Raw genomic sequence first — 25,241 nt, forward strand, 5'->3', positions numbered from 1 at the left:
ATTTATTTTAACTAGGTAGTTAGTAAATAGGTCATAGCTAGTTACTAACTAGTCTACCTAGTTAAAATAAATACAAAACAAGCAAAAAACACACACAACCAGTGGAGGATTCTAGCTGGTGATGTTAAGAGGCGCCAATTCAAAAGTTATATATAATAAAATATATAAAATACTCAGATAAAGTGAAAAATAAAATGTGTTATAAGTGGACAACTAAAAAAATAATATAAAGTAGTGTATAGTGTCCCAATCATATAACCAACATGACTATCAAATAGATAAATAATAATAATAGTCCATACAAAAAAATATAATAATGTAATACGTGTCCAAAATACAAAAAATGCTCCAAAGATTCTGGCAGCTCCTCTGGTGTGTTATGCCAGAATAACACGGTCACAATATCCTAAAAAAACAAAACAAAGAGGGCGCCACATAGTGCAGATCATGCGATCAGGATTCAAAAAGATATAAATAGCCAAATAGCTACTCACGTGGTGTAATGCACAATCGTGCAATATAGGCAGACCGGAACCAAAAGTCGTCCGGCAGACACTCAGGCAGTGCACAGGAAGATCCCAAGGAAGGAGACTGTAGTCCTTAGGTAGTCAGAAAGCACCTTGTCCCACCAAGGGGAGTCCAAGAGTAGATGGAGAAGACAGGAGATTGTAGTCCTTAGGTAATCCCAAAACACCTTGTCCCACCAGGGGGAATCCAGGAATAAAAAGTATCACTTGGGATATGACCAGTTGATCATATAAGATGGCCAATCATATAGCCAATAGATACACTGTGGTAAATATGGTAGTCTTCAGTTCTCCATAAAGATACAGTGTAGCAACAAATATATGAATAAAAAGGTTTTATTTAAAACAAGTTTAAAAAGCAACGTGTTTCTCCGTGTCACAGCACGGTTTCATCAGGCTGTAACCTGTATACAGCCTGATGAAACCGTGCTGTGACATGGAGAAACGCATTGCTTTTTAAACTTGTTTTAAATAAAACCTTTTTATGTTTGAAAAAGGCTGCAGGTGAAAGCCAAAACGTGTCCACATCATAGTGCTCGATTGTTTTATGGAGTAAAAGAAATTGCTCTAATACCACACTTGTTTGGACATCTTATCCGGATAAAGAAAGAAGTAAAAAGCGATCAGGATCTGGTAAGGTTTTTTCAGAGGGAACGTAGTCGAGAGGTAGCTGAACCACAGCAAATAAATAGTGTCAGTGTGGATCCCCGGACGTACCCTAGCCTAGCCTGCACAGCTGATCAAAAGAAATTGTGGCCAGAAACATAAGGTATCACATCCCATTGAGATCAGAAGCAAACACCAGCTGCTGGATCCCAAGATACAACTTGGCCGTTATATATTTTCTTCGCATACAACAAGTATCCATTGGGACATACCAGAAACAAGGGAAAACTATCTTCAAATGAAAAGAAATACACTGAACAGTTAAGGTAACAATCTATACCGGTATAGAAGGCAGAATTGTTCTGCCCCAACCATTGCACTCGAATTAAAGGTACTTTCAAAAGAACATTTTCTTACAAGTCCCGGGCAAATGACTGTTTGAAAAATTGAAACAAACATATACCACAGAATTGTTTATTTCACTAAATAATTGCAATACATTTCAGACAATATCTATTGTTTCTCTATTAACATTTTTATGTATAGGTTCTGCTCCCAAATGATATTCAAACATTAGGATCAATATATATACTAAAGGTAAATTAATTTTAAACAGAACAAACAAGTAAACAAACACACACATAGTTCTATTTCTATTGAACCTTTTCAGATTCACATGCTAATTAATTGTTAGGCCAATGTTTTTATAAGTTTTATCCGGATCCGGTTTGTTTTAAAAGATCTTTCGTTATCTTGCTATATACTACAAAATCTTTATTTGTGTCATTTTTACTATTTTACAAAAACGAAAGTTTATTAGTTTACATTCATATTTGTTGTTTAATTCAATTTTTTTCGACTAGTAAAATTATATATATTTTTTACACATTAGCTTGAGTACTTGTCATTTATATTACATGTAGATTGATCTGTATACCAACCCACATTTGTCACTTGATACATGTACATATATTTGTTCATTAATTTGATATGAATCAGTAAAATAAGTTAATAAGAATAAACACATAGGTAAAGAACATATTTCTCTAGTCGCATAAAATCAATAACATAATTTATGTAAGAACTTACCTGATAAATTCATTTATTTCATATTAGCAAGAGTCCATGAGCTAGTGACGTATGGGATATACATTCCTACCAGGAGGGGCAAAGTTTCCCAAACCTTAAAATGCCTATAAATACACCCCTCACCACACCCACAATTCAGTTTAACGAATAGCCAAGAAGTGGGGTGATAAGAAAGTGCGAAACCATAAAAAATAAGGAATTGGAATAATTGTGCTTTATACAAAAATCATAACCACCACAAAAAAAGGGCGGGCCTCATGGACTCTTGCTAATATGAAAGAAATGAATTTATCAGGTAAGTTCTTACATAAATTATGTTTTCTTTCATGTAATTAGCAAGAGTCCATGAGCTAGTGACGTATGGGATAATGATTACCCAAGATGTGGATCTTTCCACACAAGAGTCACTAGAGAGGGAGGGATAAAATAAAGACAGCCAATTCCTGCTGAAAACAATCCACACCCAAAATAAAGTTTAATGAAAAACATAAGCAGAAGATTCAAACTGAAACCGCTGCCTGAAGTACTTTTCTACCAAAAACTGCTTCAGAAGAAGAAAATACATCAAAATGGTAGAATTTAGTAAAGGTATGCAAAGAGGACCAAGTTGCTGCTTTGCAAATCTGATCAATCGAAGCTTCATTCCTAAATGTCCAGGAAGTAGAAACTGACCTAGTAGAATGAGCAGTAATCCTCTGAGGCGGAGTTTTACCCGACTCAACATAGGCAAGATGAATTAAAGATTTCAACCAAGATGCCAAAGAAATGGCAGAAGCTTTCTGGCCTTTTCTAGAACCGGAAAAGATAACAAATAAACTAGAAGTCTTTCGGAAAGACTTAGTAGCTTCAACATAATATTTCAAAGCTCTAACAACATCCAAAGAATGCAACGATTTCTCCTTAGAATTCTTAGGATTAGGACATAATGAAGGAACCACAATTTCTCTACTAATGTTGTTGGAATTCACAACTTTAGGTAAAAATTCAAAAGAAGTTCGCAACACCGCCTTATCCTGATGAAAAATCAGAAAAGGAGACTCACAAGAAAGAGCAGATAATTCAGAAACTCTTCTGGCAAAAGAGATTGCCAAAAGGAACAAAACTTTCCAAGAAAGTAATTTAATGTCCAATGAATGCATAGGTTCAAACGGAGGAGCTTGAAGAACCCCCAGAACCAAATTCAAACTCCAAGGAGGAGAAATTAACTTAATGACAGGTTTTATACGAACCAAAGGTTGTACAAAACAATGAATATCAGGAAGATTAGCAATCCTTCTGTGAAAAAGAACAGAAAGAGCAGAGATTTGTCTTTCAAGGAACTTGCGGACAAACCTTTATCTAAACCATCCTGAAGAAAAATAAGTCTTCCAGACTCTATAATATATCTCTCTAGATACAGATTTACGAGCCTGCCACATAGTATCAATCACAGAGTCAGAGAAACCTCTTTGACCAAGAATCAAGCGTTCAAACTCCATACCTTAAAATTAAGGTTTTGAGATCCTGATGGAAAAAAGAACCTTGAGACAGAAAGACTGGTCTTAACGGAAGAGTCCACAGCTGGCAAGAGGCCATCCGGACAAGATCCGCATACCAAAACCTGTGAGGCCATGCTGGAGCTACCAGCAGGACAAATGAGCATTCCTTTAGAATATTGGAGAATACCCTTGGAAGAAGAACTAGAGGCGGAAAGATATAGGCAGGATGACACTTGTAAGGAAGAGATAATGCATCCACTGCCTCCGCCCGAGGATCCCGGGATCCGGACAGATACCAGGTAAGTTTCTTGTTTAGATGAGAAGCCATCAGATCTATTTCTGGGAATTCCCACATTTGAACAATCTGAGGAAATACCTCTGGGTGAAGACCATTCGCCCAGGTGCAACGTTTGGCGACTGAGATAATCCGCTTTCCAATTGTCCATACCTGGGATATGAACCGCAGAGATTAGACAGGAGCTGGATTCCGCCCAAACCAAAATTCGAGATACTTCTTTCATAGCCAGAGGACTGTGAGTCCCTCCTTGATGATTGATGTATGCCACAGTTGTGACATTGTCTATCTGAAAACAAATGAACAACTCTCTCTTCAGAAAAGGCCAAGACTGAAGAGCTCTGAAAATTGCACGGAGTTCCAAAATATTGATCGGAAATCTCACCTCCTGAGATTCCCAAACCCCTTATGCCGTCAGATACCCCCACACAGCTCCCCAACCTGTAAGACTTGCATCTGTTGAGATTATAGTCCAGGTCGGAAGAACAAAGAAGCCCCCTGAACTAAACGATGGTGATCTGTCCACCATGTTAGAGAGTGTCGTATAATCGGTTTAAAGATATTAATTGAGATATCTTTGAGTAATCCCTGCACCATTGGTTCAGCATATAGAGCTGAAGAGGTCGCATGTGAAAACGAGCAAAGGAGATCGCATCTGATGCGGCAGTCCTAAGACCTAAAATTTCCATGCATAAGGCTACCAAAGGGAATGATTGTGACTGAAGGTTTTGACAAGCTGATATCAATGTTAAACTTCTCTTGTCTGACAAGGACAGAGTCATAGACACTGAATCCATCTAGAAACCTAAAAAGGTTACCCTTGTCTGAGGAATCAATGAACTGATTGGTAAATTGATCCTCCAACCATGAACTTGAAGAAACAACACAAGTCGAGTCGTATGAGATTCTTCGAAAATGAGAAGACTGAGCAAGTACCAAGATATCGTCAAAATAAGGAAATACCAAAACCCTGTTCTCTGATTACAGAAAGAAGGGCACCGAGAACCTTTGAAAAAAATTCTTGGAACTGAGGCTAGGCCAAACGGTAGAGCCACAAAACTGGTAATGCTTGTCTAAAAAGAGAATCTCAGACACTAAAAGTGATCTGGATGAATCGGAAAATGCAGATACACATCCTGCTAAACAAAAGGCAGGATAGTCCTACAGTAACCATCTTGAATGTTGGTATCCTTACATAACGATTCAATATTGATAGATCCGGAACTGGTCTGAAGGAATTGACCTTCTTTGGTACAATGAAGAGATAAAATAAAACCCCAGCCCCTGTTCCACAACTGGAACTGGCATAATTACTCCAGCCAACTCTAGATCTAAAACACATTTCAGAAATGCTGAGCCTTTGCTGTGTTATCTGGGACACGAGAAAGAAAAAAAATCTCTTAGCAGGAGGCCTTAACTTGAAGCCAATTCTGTACCTTTCTGAAACAATGTTCTGAAACCAGAGATTGAGAACGGAATTGATCCAAATTTCTTTGAAGAAAACGTAATCTGCCCCATACCAGCTGAACTGGAATAAGGGCCGCACCTTCATGGGTACTTAGGAGCTGGCTATAGGTTTCTATAAGGCTTGGATATATTCCAAACTGGAAATAGTTTCCAAACTGATACCGCTCCTGAGGATGAAGGATCAGGCTTTTGTTCCTTGTTGTGAGGAAAAGAACGAAAAAAGATTATTAAACCTAAATTTACCTTGGATTTTTTATCCTTTGGTAAAAAAAGTTCCCTTCCTTCCAGAAACAGTTGAGATAATAATTTATTACCCTGGAAAGAAAGGGAAAGCAAAGTTGACTTAGAAGATAAATCAGCATTCCAAGTTTAATCCATAAAGCTTTTCTAGCTAAAATAGCTAGAGACATATACCTGACATCAACTCTAATGATATCAAAAGATGGTATCACCAATAAAATTATTAGCATGTTATAGAATAATAATAATGCTATAAAATTATGATCTGTTACTTGTTGCGCTAAAACTTCTAACCAAAAAGTTGAAGCTGCAGCAACATCCGCTAAAAATATAGCAGGTCTAAGAAGATTACCTGAACATAAGTAAGCTTTTCTTAGAAAGGATTCAATTTTCCTATCTAAAGGATCCTTAAATGAAGTACTATCTGCCGTAGGAATAGTAGTATATTTTAGCAGGAGTAGAGACAGCCCCATAACCTTAGGGATTTTGTCCCAAAAAACTCTAATCTGTCAGATGGCACAGGATATAATTGCTTAAACGTTTAGAAGGAGTAAAAGAATTACCCAAATTGTTCCATTCCCTGGAAATTACTTTAGAAATAGCATTAGGGAGATTAAACACTTCTGGAATAACTACAGGAGATTTAAAAACCTTATTTAAACGTTAAGATTTAGTATCAAGAGGACCAGAATCCTCTATTTCTAAAGCAATTAATACTTCTTTAAATAAAGAACGAATAAATTCCATCTTGAACAAATACAAAGATTTAATTCAGCATCAACCTCTGAGACAGAAACCTCTGAACCAGAAGAACCATTATTAGTATCAGAATGATGATGTTCATTTAAAAATTCATCTGAAAAAAGAGAAGTTTTAAAAGACTTTTATGTAAACTAGAAGGAGAAATAACAGACATAGCCTTCTAAATGGATTTAAAAAATAAAATCTCTTATGTTTATCAGGAACACTCTGAAAATTAGATGTTGACGGAACAGCAACAGGTAATGTAACAGTACTAAAGGAAATTTTATCTGTATTAATAAGTTTGTCATGACATGCAATACAAACAACAGCTGGAGAAACAGATACCAAAAATTTATAGCAGATACACTTAGCTTGGTAGCTCCAGCACCGGGCAGTGATTTTCCTGAAGTATCTTCTGACTCAGTTGCAACGTGGAACATCTTGCAATATGTAATAGAAAAAACAACATATAAAGCAAAATTGATCAAATTCCTTAAATGACAGTTTCAGGAATGGGAAAAAAATGCCAGTGAACAAGCTTCTAGAGAAGCAATAAATAATGAGACTTAAATAATGTGGAGACAAAAGCGACGCCCATATTTTTTTAGCGCCAAACAAGACGCCCACATTATTTGGCGCCTAAATGCTTTTGGCGCCAAAAATGACGCCACATCCGGAACGCCGACATTTTTGGCGCAAAAGGACGTCAAAAATGACGCAACTTCCGGCGACACGTATGACGCCGGAAACAGAAAAGACTTTTTGCGCCAAAAAAGTCAGCGCCAAGAATGACGCAATAAAATGAAGCATTTTCAGCCCCCGCGAGCCTAACAGCCCACAGGGAAAAAAAGTCAAATTTTTTAAGGTAAGAAAAAAATGATTGATTCAAATGCATTATCCCAAATATGAAACTGACTGTCTGAAAATAAGGAATGTTGAACATTCTGAGTCAAGGCAAATAAATGTTTGAATACATATATTTAGAACTTTATAAACAAAGTGCCCAACCATAGCTTAGAGTGTCACAGAAAATAAGATTTACTTACCCCAGGACACTCATCTACATGTTTGTAGAAAGCCAAACCAGTACTGAAACGAGAATCAGCAGAGGTAATGGTATATAAATAAGAGTATATCGTCGATCTGAAAAGGGAGGTAAGAGATGAATCTCTACGACCGATAACAGAGAACCTATGAAATAGACCCCGTAGAAGGAGATCACTGCATTCAAATAGGCAATACTCTCCTCACATCCCTCTGACATTCACTGCATGCTGAGAGGAAAACCGGGCTCCAACTTGCTGCGGAGCGCATATCAACGTAGAATCTAGCACAAACTTACTTCACCACCTCCATAGGAGGCAAAGTTTGTAAAACTGAATTGTGGGTGTGGTGAGGGGTGTATTTATAGGCATTTTAAGGTTTGGGAAACTTTGCCCCTCCTGGTAGGAATGTATATCCCATACGTCACTAGCTCATGGACTCTTGATAATTACATGAAAGAAATATATTTTTTCTATAAGACATATTCTTAAATACTATCTTTTATGTATACCAGGAAAATTTAGACTGAGGTTATTTCTTATCTAGAGAAAGTCTCAGGCGCACTCAAAGTATATTTCTTTGCCCACTCACCCTATATCTCAGACCTAGTCTCCAGATACTCTCCCTCCCGCCCCCTTCACTCTGCTCATGACCTCCTTCTCTCCTCTCTTGTCAACTCCTCACATTCCTGTCTACAAGACTTCTCCAGACTGGCCCTTATTTTGTGGAACTCTCTGACTCTCTCCACAAGACATTCACCTAATTTTCAAACTTTGGATTGGAATAGGGTTCATTTAAAGAATTTTAACAGTGCTATGTCAGTCTGTCAGAAATCATGATTCAATAAGTGTTTGGCATGATTTTATTACTTTTTTATTTCCACACCCTTGACCTCTTGAATACCCATTTTTCCTGTTTTTCACAGCACACCATGGCTGTTCACGTGGCCTTTTTTCACAATCCAATAGCAGCAATTAAACATGTTAAAAAAAAAAGATATATATATATATTGCATGGAAAATGTTAAATAACAGCTTCTTAACTTAAAAATAACCTAACAAAACGTGCAGGACTGTATACAACTGAGCTCTGCAAATCTGCTGTTCATTTTTATGACACAGATATCTCAAACAGATAAAGTAGTTTTTTTCAGATGTATTCATTTTTCAAAATACAAAGCACTGCAATTTTGAAAAATTCTCTGAGAATTTTTTTTTTTGTATAATGAGCATCTCACAAATATCCATTATGAAACATATACACAACTTAAATACTCATATTAACATCATCATGTTCACAAGAGATTAACTAGACCTCACTGGGCACCAGGGAAAAATAATAATTTTGTTTTAAGGTGAACACTGACTGCAATGCTTTTTTAAATATTAAAGAAAATAATGCAAATTAGCCCATATGCTCTAATACTGATATACACATTCTAGTCTAGTTAATAAGAAGTAATAAAATATATGTACTAGTATATTATATGAACTTTAATAAAAGTCTCAACAGTAGAAAGTGGTTGATATACAGGCATAAAAATGGTATGGTGCAGAAAAAGAATCTGTAACAGCGCAATATAAATACATACAGGGAGTGCAGAATTATTAGGCAAGTTGTATTTTTGAGGATTAATTTTATTATTGAACAACAACCATGTTCTCAATGAACCCAAAAAACTCATTAATATCAAAGCTGAATAGTTTTGGAAGTAGTTTTTAGTTTGTTTTTAGTTATAGCTATTTTAGGGGGATATCTGTGTGTGCAGGTGACTATTACTGTGCATAATTATTAGGCAACTTAACAAAAAACAAATATATACCCATTTCAATTATTTATTTTTACCAGTGAAACCAATATAACATCTCAACATTCACAAATATACATTTCTGACATTCAAAAACAAAACAAAAACAAATCAGTGACCAATATAGCCACCTTTCTTTGCAAGGACACTCAAAAGCCTGCCATCCATGGATTCTGTCAGTGTTTTGATCTGTTCACCATCAACATTGCGTGCAGCAGCAACCACAGCCTCCCAGACACTGTTCAGAGAGGTGTACTGTTTTCCCTCCTTGTAAATCTCACATTTGATGATGGACCACATGTTCTCAATGGGGTTCAGATCAGGTGAACAAGGAGGCCATGTCATTAGATTTTCTTCTTTTATACCCTTTCTTTCCAGCCACGCTGTGGAGTACTTGGACGCGTGTGATGGAGCATTGTCCTGCATGAAAATCATGTTTTTCTTGAAGGATGCAGACTTCTTCCTGTACCACTGCTTGAAGAAGGTGTCTTCCAGAAACTGGCAGTAGGACTGGGAGTTGAGCTTGACTCCATCCTCAACCCGAAAAGGCCCCACAAGCTCATCTTTGATGATACCAGCCCAAACCAGTACTCCACCTCCACCTTGCTGGCGTCTGAGTCGGACTGGAGCTCTCTGCCCTTTACCAATCCAGCCACGGGCCCATCCATCTGGCCCATCAAGACTCACTCTCATTTCATCAGTCCATAAAACCTTAGAAAAATCAGTCTTGAGATATTTCTTGGCCCAGTCTTGACGTTTCAGCTTGTGTGTCTTGTTCAGTGGTGGTCGTCTTTCAGCCTTTCTTACCTTGGCCATGTCTCTGAGTATTGCACAACTTGTGCTTTTGGGCACTCCAGTGATGTTGCAGCTCTGAAATATGGCCAAACTGGTGGCAAGTGGCATCTTGGCAGCTGCACGCTTGACTTTTCTCAGTTCATGGGCAGTTATTTTGCGCCTTGGTTTTTCCACACGCTTCTTGCGACCCTGTTGACTATTTTGAATGAAACGCTTGATTGTTCGATGATGACGCTTCAGAAGCTTTGCAATTTTAAGAGTGCCATCCCTCTGCAAGATATCTCACTATTTTTTATTTTTCTGAGCCTGTCAAGTCCTTCTTTTGACCCATTTTGCCAAAGGAAAGGAAGTTGCCTAATAATTATGCACACCTGATATAGGGTGTTGATGTCATTAGACCACACCCCTTCTCATTACAGAGATGCACATCACCTAATATGCTTAATTGGTAGTAGGCTTTCGAGCCTATACAGCTTGGAGTAAGACAACATGCATAAAGAGGATTATGTGGTCAAAATACTCATTTGCCTAATAATTCTGCACTCCCTGTATATTTTTTTAAACTAAAGCTCTCAAATATTAAAAAGAAGAAATTATAATGAATATGTCAGCACCAACTCAGTACAGGGTAAAGCATCTTTTGCTATCACGCTGTCTCTCTTTAAATGATTTCACTTTGGTCCAGTTACAATATGTCACACACTAACTGTACTATCTACTCTAAGCTTAGTGACTCTTGAAAAGTTGAAATGTTTGTGTGCCTTTTAGTAATTATTTTCAAAATAAACAAATAACAAAAGAAATCCATATTGGAGTACATTTTTCCCACAAAAAAAAAAGAAAAAAAGAAAAGAAAGATGCAATCAACGCATTAATTATTTCTCTAAATGATAATAAATATAAAATAATAAACATAATTATATAAGAAATACAATCACAGTTTCCTTGTGAATAATAATGCTATATCCAAGTGAAAGGGACTGAGAAAGTAAAAAAGTAATTCTGTATTTGTGACAAAATAGTGATATATTTCAAATTTTATTTAATTTATTGAAATATGTGGTACAATATATGCAATATATAATATGTTTATATTTGTGGTACAATATAGGCAATAGTTATTTTTATATCCATATATATATTTAAATTAAGGATAGACACATAAATGGCAAACAGTGTGATAAAATATATAACAAATGAATGAATATATACAAAAAGTGTATAATATAATATTATAATATAATAGTGTGTGTGTGTCCAGTCTAAAGTGGTGATATCCAATATTATACTTTCACATACTTAAAGAAAACATAAGCTATATTTACTGCATGCCCCTAGATTTTGGGATAAAGTAAAATTCTGAAACTACATAAAAAAGTAATCACAAATTACATTTAGGGATGGTTGTATGAGATATACTTTATTTTTTTGTAGTATTTTGGTTCTTTAACTTTATTGTTTTCATAATGTAAAATTGACATTATGACAATGTGCTTTAAAAGTTTTCTAATATATCATATCTACTGAAGACAGAGAATTAAATTGTTTTGTTATGGGCAATTAATTGCCGGTTTAATAGATGACCACATATGCACCATTTTATTATCATTATTATAATTAGTATTATTTTTATACAGCAAGACAATGATGTGAAACTAATTATCTTGAAGAAAACACAATGCATTGACAACACTATTGCATGACAATTATTTCAATAAAATCCAGGTTTTAATTGCATAAGTTAGCCAAAAATATTAATATTAACAATGTGCCAACATTACAATAAATACTGCAGTGCAGAAAAAAAAATGTACACGTATGAAATTATTTCTTATTTAGTAGCAATGGTAGACTCTCCGCTCAGAAGAAATTATAAAATGATCTTCCAGCACTGTGAGATCACTCACAAGATTCAAGACAGGAAGATTTTGCCATACTTCACCAAGGGGTGTTTCCTACATTTCTGGATGCGGAGGAGAGAGACGCCCATATAGTACTTCATGACTTGAGAGTTTTGCTGTATTTATACTACTTTAGAATTTGGATTAAGTTTTATTATATTTAAACTTCTATTCTGTATTTTAATGAGCAAAGATTATGTATAATGCAGTGTATTTAGAATTGTAATTTTACAACTTCTGATTATGCTTTGACAGCTTAATAAATAAGGGTTTTACTTTGTAAATGTATATGTATGTTTTAAAAATGACATTGCACTTTGTATTCGTTCTATTTAAAATAAAACTGACAGCTTTAGTTTCCCAGAATGCTTCATTACTTTCTATGTGCTTGATGAACAATTAGTCTTTAGTTTGGAGAGAAATTATGGTACAGACTTCACTAGTACTGTACAACTGTAAATATATATATTATTTTTTGTGGCACATTTAGAACTAAATATCAAGTAGAGAGCATTTGATAGCACATGCTTTCTTACACTTGGACTCAAACTAGGAATAACACACTATCTGGTATTGCAAGTGGATGGTTCAAATTTTCAGCCAGATCATCTTAAAGGGACATGAAACCCAACATTTTTGTTTCATGATTTAGGTAGAACATACAATTTTAAACAACTTTCCAGTTTACTTCTATTATCAAATTTGCTTCATTCTCTTGGTATCATTTGTTGAAGGAGCAGCAATGCACTACTGGCTTCTAACTGAACACATGGGTGAGCCAATGACAATTGGTATATATATATATATGCATCCACCAATCAACAGCTAGAACCTAGGTTCTTTGCTGCTACTGAGCTTTTCTAGAAAAACCTTTCAGCAAAGAATAACAAGTGAATGAAGCAAATTAAATAATAGAAGTGAAATGGAAAGTTGTTTAAAATTGTATGCTCCGTCTAAATCATTAATGTCTAATTATGACTTTACTGTCCCTTTAACGCAGTGTGCTCTGCACTTTTAATGATTAGCACAGAGAGTGCTATATGCATGCTTAGTGTGCTCATATTATAAGTGGTGAGTTAAGTGTAGTGCTCAAGCAAAATACAAAATGCTACTGTAAAATTGTTTTAGACCTGAAGCAAACCATTATTATTAGTAGTAGTATAACACAGAGCTACATGAAGAACCCCTCTGCTTGAACACCATCAGCTTTGGCACACTTGGCTTAGTACACCATCAGCATAGAAACCCCTGGTTTAGCACACCATCAGCATAGACACCCTTGGCTTAGCACACAATCAGCATAGACACCCTTGGCCTAGTACACCATCAGCATAGACACACTTGGCCTAGTACACCATCAGCATAGACACCCTTGGCTTAGCACACAATCAGCATAGACACCCTTGGCTTAGCACACAATCAGCATAGACACCCTTGGCTTAGCACACAATCAGCATAGACACCCTTGGCTTAGCACACAATCAGCATAGACACCCTTGGCCTAGTACACCATCAGCATAGACACCCTTGCCCTAGTACACCATCAGCATAGACACCCTTGCCCTAGTACACCATCAGCATAGACACACTTGGCTTAGCACACCATCGGCATAGACACCCTTGCCCTAGTACATCATCAGCATAGACACACTTGGCTTAGCACACCATCAGCATAGACACACTTGGCTTAGCACACCATCAGCATAGACACACTTGGCTTAGCACACAATCAGCATAGACACCCTTGGCTTAGCACACAATCAGCATAGACACCCTTGGCTTAGCACACAATCAGCATAGACACCCTTGGCCTAGTACACCATCAGCATAGACACACTTGGCTTAGCACACCATCAGCATAGACACCCTTGGCCTAGTACACCATCAGCATAGACACATAGACACACTTGGCTTAGCACACCATCAGCATAAACACCCTTGCCCTAGTACACCATCAGCATAGACACCCTTGGCCTAGTACACCATCAGCATAGACACACTTGGCTTAGCACACCATCAGCATAGACACACTTGGCTTAGCACACCATCAGCATAGACACCCTTGGCCTAGTACACCATCAGCATAGACACCCTTGGCCTAGTACACCATCAGCATAGACACACTTGGCTTAGCATACCATCAGCATAGACACACTTGGCTTAGCATACCATCAGCATAAACACCCTTACCCTAGTACACCATCAGCATAGACACACTTGGCTTAGTACACCATCAGCATAGACACACTTGGCTTAGCACACCATCGGCATAAACACCCTTGGCCTAGCACACCGTCAGCATAGACACCCTTGGCCTAGTACACCATCAGCATAGACACACTTGGCTTAGCACACCATCAGCATAAACACCCTTGCCCTAGTACACCATCAGCATAGACACACTTGGCTTAGCACACCATCAGCATAAACACCCTTGGCCTAGTACACCATCAGCATAGACACCCTTGGCCTAGCACACACCAGCATAGACACCCTTGGCCTAGCACACCGTCAGCATAGACACCCTTGGCCTAGTACACCATCAGCATAGACACACTTAGCTTAGCACACCATCAGCATAAACACCCTTGGCCTAGTACACTGTCAGCATAGACACCCTTGGCCTAGCACACCGTCAGCATAGACACCCTTGGCCTAGCACACCGTCAGCATAGACACCCTTGGCCTAGTACACCATCAACATAGACTCACTTAGCTTAGCACACCATCAGCATAAACACACTTGGCCTAGTACACCATCAGCATAGACACCCTTGGCCTAGCACACCGTCAGCATAGACACCCTTGGCCTAGTACACCATCAGCATAGACACACTTAGCTTAGCACACCATCAGCATAAACACCCTTGGCCTAGTACACTATCTGACATGCAGATGCAAGCATTTCCTAGACTATTGCTTTTAGACAAAAAAATAACTTGGGACTTGTAATATAAGTGCAAAAATGAAAGCACAATCTTAATGCACAGTAGTGGCAATATTTTTGTGCTCTACTAGTAGCATAGACAATACTACATTAATAGTTGTTACCTAAAAAATTAAATGTTGATGATCAGAAATGAGTTCCAGGTAGACCTTCATTGTCGAGCTCCCTGTTTCCAATGGCAATACTGTTATCCTTATGGTGGTTGACCGTTTTTCTAAAATGTCACATTGCATTCCCTTGATGAAGCTGCCTACCGCTCAGGAGCTTGCTTCAATTTTTGCCCGGGAGGTCTTTACATGGCTTACCCAAGGAGATAGTGTCGGACCGGGGTAGCCAGTTTGTCTCCAGATTTTGGTGTTCCTTTTGTGCTCAAATGGGGATCCAGCTTTCCTTCTCCTCGGCATATCACCCTCAATCCAATGGGGCTGCGGAACGCTCTAACTTACCTTGGGCAGAGTTTGCTCATAATAGTGCTATTAATGCTTCCTCCAAGATATCCCCGTTCATGGCGAATTATGGGTTTCAACCATCCTTGTTGCCCGATTCATTCAGGTCTCAGGGCATTCCGGCTTTGGAGGAGCATCTCCGGCAACTCTGTTCCACGTGGGTGCAGATTCAGGATTGCCTTCATTGTTCTATGCAGCTCCAAATGTTCCAGGCTGATCATAGGCGTCTGCCCGCACCTTCCTACCAGGTTGGTAAGAGAGTTTGGCTGTCCTCCCACAACTTGAACCTTCATGTGCCTTCCTATAAATATGCTCCCCGTTATGTTGGTCCTTTTCGAATACTCCGATGGGTTAATCCTGTGGTCTACGCTCTTGACCTTCCTCCTGCTATGCGCATCTCCAATGTTTTTCATGTCTCCCTCTTGAAACCATTGGTTTGTAATCGGTTTACCACTGTGTTGCCTCGTCCCCATCCTATCTTTGTTGACAACCATGAGGAGTATGAGGTCAGCAGCATTATTGACTCTCGTATGTCCAGGGGCCGTGTACAGTATTTGGTTCACTGGAGAGGCTACGGTCCGGAGGAGCGTTCTTGGGTTCCCTCCTCTGATGTTCATGCTCCCGCCCTCCTCTGTGCCTTCCATGACCGTTTCCCCAATAAGCCTTTTGTCGTTGAGGGGAGGGTACTGTCAGGGTTTTTTCCCTGTTGTGTTTGCCATGTGCTGCTGGCAGCCATTTTACTCACCTCTCTTCCTGACTGTAGTGCATTGTGGGGGATGCTGCTCAATTCCTGCACTTCATTTTATGGCCAGACTGGTGTGCATCATCCATGTGAGACAGGATGCAGTCTCAGAATTGTGATGTCATCACTTATTATTTAAAGGGCCTCTGTTCAGTATGCTTTGCCTTTGCGTTGTCTCAGACCTGTTTGTGAGAGTTCCTTGTGTATTACCTGGCTGCCTGATGTCCTTTCTGGTTCCTGATCCCTGGCTTGTTCCTGACTCTGCTATTTTCCTTGTTCCTGATTCCGGCTCATCTGACTATTCACTTTGGCTCCTGACTCGGCTCGTCTGACTACCAGCTCTGGTTTTGATTCCTGGCTTGTTATTTGACTTGTGGACTTTTTATTATTTTTTGCTATTAATAAAGGTGTGATTATTTTTGCACTTCTCGTCTCAGTCTGATTCCTGGCACCCTGACAGTATTGCAACATGCTTGAGGAGATTCTTAACAATTGCTCTTATTACCTGATAACCCTGACTGTGGGATATCTATTGAAAGATATAGATCAACAGTAGAACAATATTGAACACTGCAAGAATTAGTTGGCAAACTGTTAACAGTAGAAGCATGGGATGAGTTGATTAAGACACTGACAACAAGATTGCATCCTTAAAAAGGAAATACAGGATCGTATGAGACTTAAGTTTTAATGTGACAAGGAAGATTACATAAAGGGCAGAGTTTACAAATGTCAGGCCAGTTTCTATGATGACCAAAGGGGAGCCTCCGCCTCGTCATCATGACATCAGACTCGTCAGAAACGCTCAACCAATTATCAGCCAACAAGTAACAATGGAGGTGGGGCTACATAGAACGCCTCCACAAGTTCCTCTTCAGCATCTTTTTTATCCAGCAATGAGGGATACATTGCATAAGAAATCTCAAACCAGATGAAAACATGGAAGGGTCCAAATCAGAGGAAGGGAGGTCCATACAACTGACAGTGAGTAATATCTCAAACAGTACTCTGTATAATAGTGAGTATTGGAAAAAGAGTTGTCGTTTTGCCCCTATAGGGATATTGATTTGTTTGAGTTGAATAAGGCCTTATATAAAAATAAATCGCACTACTAAGCTGAAAATAGTTTTTGAAAGTCATACTTATGTTGATAATCCCAAATATATGTTAATAAAGCAAAGTAAAATGCAGATGATATCCTTTCCCTCTAACAATTTAACTTAAATAAAAAAAATGATTACACTCCATCAGTACATAATAGCAGTGTTGATACTTACATTAAGCTGGTAATAGCAGACATAAATAAATTACAAACTTGCTCTGTGAATGCAATCTCAAGACAAAGGCCCCTCCTAGTGTGATACAGTTGGTACAAAAAGGATAGAAAGGAATACAAATGGATACTCACAAAAGGAGCAGCACCCAATTGTGCTAAGTCAGACAGACTGGGAACTTACAGTGTCCCAGCTCACTGTCACAGCGTTGTGAGTATCCATTTGTATTCCTTTCTATCCTTTTTGTACCAACTGTATCACACTAGGAGGCGCCTTTGTCTTGTGATTGCATTCACAGAGCAAGTTTGTATCCAGATTGTATACCTGGCAAAGAGCTGACTCGACAGTGGTGTGACCACGATACCTGATGTATCATCCGAATACAGAATAACCATCTGCACCTGTAGGATATTCCCCCCCCTATGGTTCCATCTAAGGACTGACTTACTGAACAGATAAGAATTTACAGGACTTATTGTTCTTATATCCATTTGATCAATTATATTAATATAGGTACACCTTGTTATATATTATTTATTGGTTGTATACGTTTTTATATATATATATATATATATATATATATATGTATACAGTATATACCTGTACACATACACACTCATTATATATATATATATATATATATACACATATCCACATATACAGGGAGTGCAGAATTATTAGGCAAATGAGTATTTTGACCACATCATCCTCTTTATGCATGTTGTCTTACTCCAAGCTGTATAGGCTCGAAAGCCTACTACCAATTAAGCATATTAGGTGATGTGCATCTCTGTAATGAGAAGGGGTGTGGTCTAATGATATCAACACCCTATATCAGGTGTGCATAATTATTAGGCAACTTCCTTTCCTTTGGCAAAATGGGTCAAAAGAAGGACTTGACAGGCTCAGAAAAGTCAAAAATAGTGAGATATTTTGCAGAGGGATGCAGCACTCTTAAAATTGCAAAGCTTCTGAAGCGTGATCATCGAACAATCAAGCGTTTCATTCAAAATAGTCAACAGGGTCGCAAGAAGCGTGTGGAAAAACCAAGGCGCAAAATAACTGCCCATGAACTGAGAAAAGTCAAGCGTGCAGCTGCCAAGATGCCACTTGCCACCAGTTTGGCCATATTTCAGAGCTGCAACATCACTGGAGTGCCCAAAAGCACAAGGTGTGCAATACTCAGAGACATGGCCAAGGTAAGAAAGGCTGAAAGACGACCACCACTGAACAAGACACAAAAGCTGAAACGTCAAGACTGGGCCAAGAAATATCTCAAGACTGATTTTTCTAAGGTTTTATGGACTGATGAAATGAGAGTGAGTCTTGATGGGCCAGATGGATGGGCCCGTGGCTGGATTGGTAAAGGGCAGAGAGCTCCAGTCCGACTCAGACGCCAGCAAGGTGGAGGTGGAGTACTGGTTTGGGCTGGTATCATCAAAGATGAGCTTGTGGGGCCTTTTCGGGTTGAGGATGGAGTCAAGCTCAACTCCCAGTCCTACTGCCAGTTTCTGGAAGACACCTTCTTCAAGCAGTGGTACAGGAAGAAGTCTGCATCCTTCAAGAAAAACATGATTTTCATGCAGGACAATGCTCCATCACACGCGTCCAAGTACTCCACAGCGTGGCTGGCAAGAAAGGGTATAAAAGAAGAAAATCTAATCACATGGCCTCCTTGTTCACCTGATCTGAACCCCATTGAGAACCTGTGGTCCATCATCAAATGTGAGATTTACAAGGAGGGAAAACAGTACACCTCTCTGAACAGTGTCTGGGAGGCTGTGGTTGCTGCTGCACGCAATGTTAATGGTGAACAGATCAAAACACTGACAGAATCCATGGATGGCAGGCTTTTGAGTGTCCTTGCAAAGAAAGGTGGCTATATTGGTCACTGATTTGTTTTTGTTTTGTTTTTGAATGTCAGAAATGTATATTTGTGAATGTTGAGATGTTATATTGGTTTCACTGGTAAAAATAAATAATTGAAATGGGTATATATTTGTTTTTTGTTAAGTTGCCTAATAATTATGCACAGTAATAGTCACCTGCACACACAGATATCCACCTAAAATAGCTAAAACTAAAAACAAACTAAAAACTACTTCCAAAAATATTCAGCTTTGATATTAATGAGTTTTTTGGGTTCATTGAGAACATGGTTGTTGTTCAATAATAAAATTAATCCTCAAAAATACAACTTGCCTAATAATTCTGCACTCCCTGTATATATATATATATATATATATATATATATATATATATATATATATATATATATATAAAACCTCAGAAGGTGGTGTATATAGGCTTATCTTAGCCCACTTCATCGTTTCTTTGCGCCCCCTAGAGTTGGCACTTAGAGTGCACAACAGGTTATCAATAAATAAATTACAATCTAAGGTTATGTATAAGAGGGCATATCAAAACCTAACACAGAAGGAGTTTAAAGCTATACAAACATAAAAAAGTAAAGATTTGACAATAAAAAGAGAGGAAAAGGGTGGGGGCCATGGTGGTCTTAGATACAAATTACTATGTTCAAGAGAATAATAGTCAAGTGATAAACAGATGTACCAGAAATAGAACGCTAACCCTGTATTTAAGATACAAAGAAAAATAAAACAAATATTAAGTTAAGCAGAAACTAATGGTATTATTGAAAGAAAAAAAAAACAGGGGGAATATTCGTTTAATGAACATCCTAAAACATCATGTTTTATACTGTATCAAAATTACATAAAGATATAGAAAGTCTGCCAGGATGCCCAATTGTGGCTAATGTGAACTCTGTATTTACCAATATTTCTGTATATTTGGATAGAGTGTTGCAACCCTTTGTGGTAAAAATGTCTTGATCAATTACACAAATTACATTATTGTAATGTATATAGTTTATAATCTCCATAAGTCTCTAAGAAGCTAAATAGCAAAAACTTACACTAGAAGTGATAAAGTAAAAATATCAACCTGTAAATGCAAAGCATGAAATAAGACATTCTTTATAACAGTAAATGTCTGAAAAATGAATAAAAAGATTGGACAAACATGAATGAAACCTCAATTTTCTTTTAAGACATAGCTGTGAAGTAACTACTGTACTGGTCAATCTTGGAACCATTGTATCATAAATGTTATGTCAAATGGTACTTACTCAGAACCACATTATAAACGTACAATTCAAAAAAAACTTTAGGGGTAAGTGTATGGTGAGCTGAATTGTTGAGTGAGATATTAGGTGAAAGGGTACAGCGGAAAATAAATATAGGGGATTGTGGGCCAAGGAGAACTTTAGGAAGCCAGTACCCCAGAATATTCATTAAACTGGCAAGGTGAGTTGCTCTATAACTGTCATACAATAAGAGACTTGTTACCTATTAGGAGGTATTTCAGAAGGGCTAGGGATATGTATTCTTACTTGAGTTACATTCCTAGATGTGTCAATATATAATAAGTCATAAAACATCCAATAATTGAGGAATGTTCAGGGAGAGAGATCATTTTACATTGCTATATATGGAGCACTGAGGGCGCCTAAGATGTATCTTGCCTGTGCTGTGTGCTAGTTATCTAAAATTCGTCTTTCCTCTTTGAGTAGATATGATGCTGCCTCGACTGCCGGCAGCACCCTAACTAAGACTGCATATGTAAAAGTAGAGATGGGGAAACTAGGAGGGACTTGTGTTATACAGACATTAAGCATTTAATAAGTATGAGCTCAGGTAAAGATGAGGATACATGTGCGCCAGTTCTAGAGTGGTGTTAATACTCTAGGGTAAATATTGCTCTTCAAAAGGTGTTCTAGGGTTGCTCTAAATAGGTAAATTCAGTTAATATAGATGTATAATATGTTGGACACTTGAGACCTCTATAAAACATTTCTATAGTAGGATAGGAACCTTAATGAAAAATAGAGAGAAATAAAAACAACCATTTTCCAGGGTGACCAAATATTTACCAAAACAAGCCAAAAACATATTTAACCCCTTAATGACCACAATGTACCCTGTATGTCACTGGTCGTTTAGGGTTTTTTCAGGACATAATAGCACAAGTCTAGCAAGAACTCGCTATTAATGCCCTCCCTCCAGCAGGCTTTGTGGAATAGAGCAGTCTCAACGCTGGTGGCAAGACCGCGCTATAAAACAATCAAGTCCCAAAAAAAGGCCAGCGACATACAGGGTATGTCGCTGGTCCTTAAGGGGTTAAGAGTCACTCTACCAATGTTAGTAGACATAGATTGGGAGGGAAAAAAGAAAGGTCCTGAAAACTGCAAGGATTCAAAAGGATAAGTAGAGTGAACTGGTTAAACTGAAAGTTGCTCGTTCTGATAAGGTGATTTTTTTAACCCACTCCAGATTTGTAGGGAGCTGCACGTTATGGGATATTTGAGTTCACACTGTCCCCATGCTGTATAGGAACCCATTGTAGTAATAGTGGTGAAGTAACTATGTTCACAATGAGGCAATAGATTGGCCTCCATTTATCTTCAGAGGGAATTGGATTCTGTTATGGAAGTTCCACTTGCCTGCACCGGACTCCTACGTGAGAAAAAAGTAGGGGGTCTTTTCAAGGTCTTTAGCTTGCGATCTAGAGCATTCTTAGGCTGACTGTTTGATACTAATGACACTGTAACTCCAGTTTTTAATGTGAGACAGATCAACATTTGTGATCTGTTGCAACGTCTTTTCCACTTGTAAGGTAGTCACTAACCGGCAAAGGGGGAGTTCTATAAACCCGGTGCTGTAGCTCATACTGTGGAGACAGAGAGAGCCTTTGGGCATGCTCAAAAATTAGTAGGCTCCATTTGAAATCTATAAAGTGTCCATCTAAGGATAAGATCTTCCAGAGCGTCTAGTGACTCCATAGCTTTGCGGAACAAAGATGAAAATGACTTGTAAGCAGCTTTCAGAGATAAGTAAGGGGTCTGACTTCTGTTGCTGTTATCGTCCAGTATCTGTATCCTTTCTCCAGGCAAGGATGAGGAGGAGGGGGGGATTCTTCAGCCCTGAGCCGATGTAATAAGGAAAGTGTATGAATGTCCGGTCTCGCAGCTTAAGTAATTGCGATGAACTTGCCTGAGGTTTGCGAGAAAGCAGACCAACAAGTTTTCCTTCCCTAGGAAAGAACAAAGGATTGGTAATGGCGGCTCAATTTTTCTCCAGCTCATGGCTGCGTCATATAGGAGCATTTCGTCTTAACTCCCATTTATCAGATCTGCTCAAATTCACTGTCTCCTAGATCTCAGATGTTTCCAGCTGAAATGTTAAAGCTCTAATATGAAGTATTTTCGCTCAGTATGCAAGAAAAAAGCATTATATTGTGAATATGAGCGGGAGCTACTGAAAACTACATCTGATCACTTTATCGGCTTGCTCTGCCCCCCATTTTAAGGTTCTTAATTGGTAACAAAATAAGTGATATAAAATGGGAAGCGCTCAAATGGCAAGGGTAAAATAATCATTTAAAACTGCTAAAATATTAAGCAACGCCACACAATGTGATATATATCAACACAACGTGAAAAATATATAATTAATAATTTTAATACTAAATACATATAAAAAGTTGTGGCCACAACTCACAAAACTAGTCACAAAATAGAATATCTGCACATTAAAGCAACAATTAAAAAGCACAAAATGTCCAAATGAAAACGAACTCAGAGTCCAACTTTGTTGATATATGTCTCAACACAAAGAGTCCTAGAACTTGATACTTTATATATGTTGATGCTCTGTACGTACGATTAAACACTGATTAATTACCGTAAGCTTGATTGGAGAAATAAGGAATACAAAACTCCCACCAAACCTCCGATTAAGCACAGCATCAGCTATGTTCCGGTCAAGGCCCCTTTTCACTTACTATATCACCGCTGTGTATAGTGGAACCCAAATGCTGTCTTGGCGTTCACCTTCTTACAACATATCATTTTTTTAGTAGACCTGAGAGATCTTAGAGAACAGGTTTGTCCTATCGATTTTATCAACTATGTTGCATAAACACTTTGCTTATTTGCTTATTTGTTTATTCGCACTCACACGTGGATTTTACAATATTATCATTTCAGTTTTCTCATCCAATACCCTGGATCCAATTGTGATTCACGCATTGTGAGTTTTTATAGAGACTCTTCCACCTAACCATTGTTTTTATCCATTATTTTTATCCATTATTTGTAACAAAATACTATTCCATTTGTATCAAATCCTTTTTAGCCTTAGCAGGTACACATCTCATTTTTTAGTGTTTATATTTATCCCTTAGCCTGTATTGGCGCTGTACATAATACTTCTCTACTAGTTCTTTCCCTTGGGGGTTGGTTAGACCCTTTTATTTGTATTCAGCTTCAAGGGATTGTCTTAGCGCTTGGCTACCACACCATAATCTTTACTTGTAAATATATTTTGTTATTAAATAATTTATGTATGTGTCAATATCTGAACCTCCTGTTTGCTAGTACAACTAAATTACTGTGTCGCAAAATGATGTAGGTCTAAAAAGTGTGTCACCAACATGAAAATTTTGGAAAGCTCTGCTATAGGAGTTTCATTGATGATATTTTCCTTATTTGGGATGGTGATGCAGAACTATTGGATTTATTTTTTGAAGATCTGAATTTGAACAATTGGGGTTTAAGTTTCACACACGAACACAGTAAAGAAAGTATTCATTTTTTGGGTGTCAAGTTAAAAATAATAAACAACATTATGACAGAGACATTCTTCAAACCTGTTGATGCGAATAATTTTGATAAAAAGAATGATACACCTTGGGTCCAACATAAAGGATTATCATTTATTACTAATTACAGTGAGGACCATTGGCTAATTAAAATGATCTTGAATAAACACTGGCACATTGTAAGAAAATGTCCTCTTTTAAATTATTTAGTAGAAGATCATCCAAGAATGATCTTTAGAAAAGCAAGAAATTTGAAGAATATGTAAAAAAAACTAGTAAAAAAAAGAGGGGAGATCTTGGAAAAAGACCTCCTACTTATGGAAGCTGAACGAATTTTTAAATTTCATTCTTTAACACCATTCGGCATAAATGCTAAATTAGACCTAAATCATTTCATTTGATATGAGAGAGAAAAAAATCCTATTACTATCGGTATATTTCACACTCTATTTCTATTTTTATCCTTAGGCCCACTAAAAACAAAAAACTTTTTGTGTACTTGTTTACATATACATATATTTTTATTTTTATAATAATAGTTTATAATGTCGGTATATTTCACACTCTATTTCTATTTTTATCCTTAGGCCCACTAAAAACAAAAAACTTTTTGTGTACTTGTTTACATATACATATATTTTTATTTTTATAATAATAGTTTATAATGTTTTTAATATTAATGTTTTTTATAATAATGTTTTCCATAATAATGTTTTTATTAAATTCCGTATAAACTATTTAGGCATTGCATTGATACCTTTTATTATAATTATTATCAACTAAAAAACAAGAAAACACTGTGATAACATTTCTTCGCTGGGAGTCTAATATTAAACTGTAAAACACACTCCTTTAATTATAAGACAATACCAAGTGATACTTTATCTTTAAATCTGAACACTGATTGGTAACAGGTGGAAGGCATCCAAGATATATAAGGAGCGAGTATGCCAAGCAGAAATACTTCTTGATAAAGGCGCACATGAAGCTCTGAAATGCGTAGCCGTTTATACCTGTTTGGAACATACTTGGAACTTCCCATGTGAAGTGCATTTTCACATTATTTGAAACTTTTGGAGGACTCTATACCAATACCGTTAGCGTTGTAGGAGGAACAAACCCAATTGGCCAGCCTCAAAAACACGTGTTGAGGCA

Source organism: Bombina bombina, chromosome 5 (genome assembly GCF_027579735.1).
Source record: "Bombina bombina isolate aBomBom1 chromosome 5, aBomBom1.pri, whole genome shotgun sequence".
Classification (NCBI taxonomy): Eukaryota; Metazoa; Chordata; class Amphibia; order Anura; family Bombinatoridae; genus Bombina; species Bombina bombina.